Raw genomic sequence first — 7,500 nt, forward strand, 5'->3', positions numbered from 1 at the left:
TATAATAGTTAATAATTATAATAGTTATAATAGTTAATCATTATAATAGTTGGCCGTGATGATGGCGCCCTCACTTGGTTATAAATGAGTACTGCAGTGTATCAGATGAGTGCTACGTAAACGCATTTAAACAGTATTGTTCATTCAATGTTGTTTTGATCTCAATCCTTTCAAGGACTCTTTAATAAATAATGTTAACTCATTCATAAAGACAAGAAACAGCTACACTGATTTTCTTCATCGTTTAATTACTATAATATAGTGAGACTGTGAGTGACGTACGTGCCGAATCCAGTTATGAGTGCGCATGCGTCAGCGGCGCACAGCTGAGAGCGGTTGAAACCAGAAGCACATGAGAATGGACTGAGGAACAGCATAGGCACAGGACAACGCCATAATAGCGATTTTTTTGTTATGCTTGTTGTAAATAAAAGTTCTATGATGCATTGAAATGACATTAAACTAAGATAATACGATGGTTATCATATTTTTTCAAATCTTTATTAACAACAAGCCTTGTGCGTTCGCAAATGCGTCCCCCCGCCAAACACGTCCCCCTTGCTCCAACACTGACTGCTATCGTTCCGCCTCCAAACCAAAAGTGTACTAACTTCACTGAGATATCTATCTAACTTCACTGAGATATCCAGCCGGCCAGCTAGGAAACCAACTGTGTGGGATTTACAAATGATTTACATATTGAGGAGTGCGCGTCAACACTTTTCATTATTTTAATTCAGTTTAGTTCTGTGGGCGGAGCCCCGCGAGGCTTGTTGCCGGAAGCGGACACGAGTCACGAGGACATCGCGGCAAAACTGAACTGCGGAAAGCTGAGTAATGATCTCTCTCTCTATCTATCTCTCTATCTCTCTATCTCTCTATACATCTCTCTATCTCTATCTATCTATCTCTCTATCTCTCTATACATCTCTGTCTCTCTGTCTCTGTGTCTGTCTGTTAAAAGCGAGGTAGCTGTCATGTTGACATTGTAACTGTCTAACTCTAACTCCATACCTATCTCTGTGTCCATGTTCCATCTAACTCTAACTCTATACCTCTCTCTGTGTCCATGTTTCATCCTAACTCTAACTCCATACCTCTCTCTGTGTCCATGTTCCATCCTAACTCTAACTCCATACCTCTCTCTGTGTCCATGTTTCATCCTAACTCTAACTCCATACCTCTCTCTGTGTCCATGTTTCATCTAACTCTAACTCCATACCTATCTCTGTGTCCATGTTCCATCCTAACTCTAACTCCATACCTGTCTCTGTGTCCATGTTCCATCTAACTCTAACTCCATACCTCTCTCTGTGTCCATGTTTCATCTAACTCTAACTCCATACCTCTCTCTGTGTCCATGTTCCATCTAACTCTAACTCCATACCTCTCTCTGTGTCCATGTTCCATCCTAACTCTAACTCCATACCTCTCTCTGTGTCCATGTTTCATCCTAACTCTAACTCCATACCTCTCTCTGTGTCCATGTTCCATCTAACTCTAACTCCATACCTATCTCTCTGTGTCCATGTTTCATCTAACTCTAACTCCATACCTCTCTCTGTGTGTCCATGTTCCATCCTAACTCTAACTCCATACCTCTCTCTGTGTGTCCATGTTTCATCCTAACTCTAACTCCATACCTCTCTCTGTGTCCATGTTTCATCCTAACTCTAACTCCATACCTCTCTCTGTGTCCATGTTTCATCCTAACTCTAACTCCATACCTCTCTCTGTGTCCATGTTTCATCTAACTCTAACTCCATACCTATCTCTGTGTCCATGGTTCATCTAACTCTAACTCTATACCTATCTCTCTCTGTGTCCATGTTTCATCTAACTCTAACTCCATACCTCTCTCTGTGTCCATGTTTCATCTAACTCTAACTCTATACCTCTCTCTGTGTCCATGTTTCATCTAACTCTAACTCCATACCTCTCTCTGTGTCCATGTTTCATCCTAACTCTAACTCCATACCTATCTCTGTGTCCATGTTTCATCTTAACTCTAACTCCATACCTCTCTCTGTGTCCATGTTCCATCTAACTCTAACTCCATACCTATCTCTGTGTCCATGTTCCATCTAACTCTAACTCCATACCTCTCTCTGTGTCCATGTTTCATCCTAACTCTAACTCCATACCTATCTCTGTGTCCATGTTCCATCCTAACTCTAACTCCATACCTCTCTCTGTGTCCATGTTTCATCTAACTCTAACTCCATACCTATCTCTGTGTCCATGTTTCATCTTAACTCTAACTCCATACCTCTCTCTGTGTCCATGTTTCATCCTAACTCTAACTCCATACCTCTCTCTGTGTCCATGTTTCATCCTAACTCTAACTCCATACCTCTCTCTGTGTCCATGTTTCATCCTAACTCTAACTCCATACCTCTCTCTGTGTCCATGTTTCATCCTAACTCTAACTCCATACCTCTCTCTGTGTCCATGTTTCATCCTAACTCTAACTCCATACCTGTCTCTGTGTCCATGTTCCATCCTAACTCTAACTCCATACCTCTCTCTGTGTCCATGTTTCATCTAACTCTAACTCCATACCTATCTCTGTGTCCATGTTTCATCTAACTCTAACTCCATACCTCTCTCTGTGTCCATGTTTCATCTAACTCTAACTCCATACCTCTCTCTGTGTCCATGTTCCATCCTAACTCTAACTCCATACCTCTCTCTGTGTCCATGTTTCATCTAACTCTAACTCCATACCTCTCTCTGTGTCCATGTTTCATCCTAACTCTAACTCCATACCTCTCTCTGTGTCCATGTTCCATCCTAACTCTAACTCCATACCTCTCTCTGTGTCCATGTTTCATCTAACTCTAACTCCATACCTCTCTCTGTGTCCATGTTTCATCCTAACTCTAACTCCATACCTCTCTCTGTGTCCATGTTTCATCCTAACTCTAACTCCATACCTCTCTCTGTGTCCATGTTTCATCCTAACTCTAACTCCATACCTCTCTCTGTGTCCATGTTTCATCCTAACTCTAACTCCATACCTCTCTCTGTGTCCATGTTTCATCCTAACTCTAACTCCATACCTCTCTCTGTGTCCATGTTCCATCCTAACTCTAACTCCATACCTATCTCTGTGTCCATGTTCCATCTAACTCTAACTCCATACCTCTCTCTGTGTCCATGTTTCATCCTAACTCTAACTCCATACCTATCTCTGTGTCCATGTTCCATCTAACTCTAACTCCATACCTCTCTCTGTGTCCATGTTTCATCTAACTCTAACTCCATACCTCTCTCTGTGTCCATGTTTCATCCTAACTCTAACTCCATACCTATCTCTGTGTCCATGTTCCATCCTAACTCTAACTCCATACCTCTCTCTGTGTCCATGTTCCATCTAACTCTAACTCCATACCTATCTCTGTGTCCATGTTTCATCTAACTCTAACTCCATACCTCTCTCTGTGTCCATGTTTCATCTAACTCTAACTCCATACCTCTCTCTGTGTCCATGTTTCATCCTAACTCTAACTCCATACCTCTCTCTGTGTCCATGTTTCATCCTAACTCTAACTCCATACCTCTCTCTGTGTCCATGTTTCATCCTAACTCTAACTCCATACCTCTCTCTGTGTCCATGTTTCATCTAACTCTAAAGGGCTCTGCACACAGCGTGCGATTTCTGTTGCGCGTCAACGTTCCATTTTGAAGTTTGAATGGAAGTCTATGAGAACATCGCATTTACCCACACACGGCCCCGATTTTAATCGCACGGCGAACATTCGATTCCATTCATTTTGAATGGGACAAAGCAGTGCGACAAAACTCGCACGCCGTGTGCTTTGTCCCATTCAAAATGAATGGAATCGAATGTTCGCCGTGCGATTAAAATCGGGGCCGTGTGTGGGTAAATGCGATGTTCTCATAGACTTCCATTCAAACTTCAAAATGGAACGTTGATGCGCAACAGAAATCGCACGCTGTGTGCAGAGCCCTTAACTCCATACCTATCTCTGTGTCCATGTTTCATCTAACTCTAACTCCATACCTATCTCTGTGTCCATGTTCCATCCTAACTCTAACTCCATACCTCTCTCTGTGTCCATGTTTCATCTAACTCTAACTCCATACCTATCTCTGTGTCCATGTTTCATCCTAACTCTAACTCCATACCTCTCTCTGTGTCCATGTTTCATCCTAACTCTAACTCCATACCTATCTCTGTGTCCATGTTCCATCCTAACTCTAACTCCATACCTCTCTCTGTGTCCATGTTTCATCCTAACTCTAACTCCATACCTCTCTCTGTGTCCATGTTTCATCCTAACTCTAACTCCATACCTCTCTCTGTGTCCATGTTTCATCTAACTCTAACTCCATACCTATCTCTGTGTCCATGTTTCATCTAACTCTAACTCCATACCTCTCTCTGTGTCCATGTTCCATCCTAACTCTAACTCCATACCTATCTCTGTGTCCATGTTTCATCTAACTCTAACTCCATACCTCTCTCTGTGTCCATGTTTCATCTAACTCTAACTCCATACCTCTCTCTGTGTCCATGTTTCATCTAACTCTAACTCCATACCTCTCTCTGTGTCCATGTTCCATCCTAACTCTAACTCCATACCTATCTCTGTGTCCATGTTTCATCTAACTCTAACTCCATACCTCTCTCTGTGTCCATGTTCCATCCTAACTCTAACTCCATACCTCTCTCTGTGTCCATGTTTCATCTAACTCTAACTCCATACCTGTCTCTGTGTCCATGTTCCATCCTAACTCTAACTCCATACCTCTCTCTGTGTCCATGTTTCATCTAACTCTAACTCTATACCTAACTCTGTGTCCATGTTCCATCCTAACTCTAACTCCATACCTCTCTCTCTCTGTGTCCATGTTTCATCTAACTCTAACTCCATACCTCTCTCTGTGTCCATGTTTCATCCTAACTCTAACTCCATACCTCTCTCTGTGTCCATGTTCCATCCTAACTCTAACTCCATACCTCTCTCTGTGTCCATGTTTCATCTAACTCTAACTCCATACCTCTCTCTGTGTCCATGTTTCATCCTAACTCTAACTCCATACCTCTCTCTGTGTCCATGTTTCATCTAACTCTAACTCCATACCTCTCTCTGTGTCCATGTTCCATCCTAACTCTAACTCCATACCTCTCTCTGTGTCCATGTTTCATCTAACTCTAACTCCATACCTATCTCTGTGTCCATGTTCCATCTAACTCTAACTCCATACCTCTCTCTGTGTCCATGTTTCATCCTAACTCTAACTCCATACCTATCTCTGTGTCCATGTTTCATCCTAACTCTAACTCCATACCTCTCTCTGTGTCCATGTTTCATCTAACTCTAACTCCATACCTCTCTCTGTGTCCATGTTCCATCCTAACTCTAACTCCATACCTCTCTCTGTGTCCATGTTTCATCTAACTCTAACTCCATACCTCTCTCTGTGTCCATGTTTCATCTAACTCTAACTCCATACCTCTCTCTGTGTCCATGTTTCATCCTAACTCTAACTCCATACCTCTCTCTGTGTCCATGTTCCATCCTAACTCTAACTCCATACCTATCTCTGTGTCCATGTTTCATCCTAACTCTAACTCCATACCTCTCTCTGTGTCCATGTTTCATCTAACTCTAACTCCATACCTCTCTCTGTGTCCATGTTCCATCCTAACTCTAACTCCATACCTATCTCTCTCTGTGTCCATGTTCCATCCTAACTCTAACTCCATACCTATCTCTGTGTCCATGTTTCATCCTAACTCTAACTCCATACCTCTCTCTGTGTCCATGTTCCATCCTAACTCTAACTCCATACCTCTCTCTGTGTCCATGTTTCATCTAACTCTAACTCCATACCTCTCTCTGTGTCCATGTTTCATCCTAACTCTAACTCCATACCTCTCTCTGTGTCCATGTTTCATCCTAACTCTAACTCCATACCTCTCTCTGTGTCCATGTTCCATCCTAACTCTAACTCCATACCTCTCTCTGTGTCCATGTTTCATCTAACTCTAACTCCATACCTCTCTCTGTGTCCATGTTCCATCCTAACTCTAACTCCATACCTATCTCTGTGTCCATGTTTCATCCTAACTCTAACTCCATACCTCTCTCTGTGTCCATGTTCCATCCTAACTCTAACTCCATACCTCTCTCTGTGTCCATGTTTCATCTAACTCTAACTCCATACCTCTCTCTGTGTCCATGTTTCATCCTAACTCTAACTCTATACCTATCTCTGTGTCCATGTTTCATCCTAACTCTAACTCTATACCTCTCTCTGTGTCCATGTTTCATCTAACTCTAACTCCATACCTCTCTCTGTGTCCATGTTCCATCCTAACTCTAACTCCATACCTCTCTCTGTGTCCATGTTTCATCTAACTCTAACTCCATACCTCTCTCTGTGTCCATGTTCCATCCTAACTCTAACTCCATACCTCTCTCTGTGTCCATGTTTCATCCTAACTCTAACTCCATACCTATCTCTGTGTCCATGTTTCATCCTAACTCTAACTCCATACCTCTCTCTCTGTGTCCATGTTTCATCCTAACTCTAACTCCATACCTCTCTCTGTGTCCATGTTTCATCCTAACTCTAACTCCATACCTATCTCTGTGTCCATGTTTCATCCTACTCTAACTCCATACCTCTCTCTGTGTCCATGTTCCATCCTAACTCTAACTCCATACCTCTCTCTGTGTCCATGTTTCATCCTAACTCTAACTCCATACCTCTCTCTGTGTCCATGTTTCATCTAACTCTAACTCCATACCTCTCTCTGTGTCCATGTTTCATCCTAACTCTAACTCCATACCTCTCTCTGTGTCCATGTTTCATCCTAACTCTAACTCCATACCTCTCTCTGTGTCCATGTTTCATCCTAACTCTAACTCCATACCTCTCTCTGTGTCCATGTTTCATCTAACTCTAACTCCATACCTCTCTCTGTGTCCATGTTTCATCCTAACTCTAACTCCATACCTATCTCTGTGTCCATGGTTCATCCTAACTCTAACTCCATACCTCTCTCTGTGTCCATGTTTCATCTAACTCTAACTCCATACCTCTCTCTGTGTCCATGTTTCATCTAACTCTAACTCCATACCTCTCTCTGTGTCCATGTTTCATCTAACTCTAACTCCATACCTCTCTCTGTGTCCATGTTTCATCTAACTCTAACTCCATACCTCTCTCTGTGTCCATGTTTCATCTAACTCTAACTCCATACCTATCTCTGTGTCCATGTTCCATCCTAACTCTAACTCCATACCTGTCTCTGTGTCCATGTTTCATCCTAACTCTAACTCCATACCTATCTCTGTGTCCATGTTTCATCTAACTCTAACTCCATACCTATCTCTGTGTCCAGCCCAGTATCCTTCTCAAATAAAGTCAGCGAGAATAGACAATCTACAACAACAACAGAGTTATTGATTAATGTGTCTTGAAATTACTGTTTAAGTTACTGTTCTGACATCATATCTTTCT

This window comes from Nansenia antarctica (genome assembly GCF_963989245.1).
Source record: "Nansenia antarctica genome assembly, chromosome: 9".
NCBI classification, from domain to species: domain Eukaryota; kingdom Metazoa; phylum Chordata; class Actinopteri; order Argentiniformes; family Microstomatidae; genus Nansenia; species Nansenia antarctica.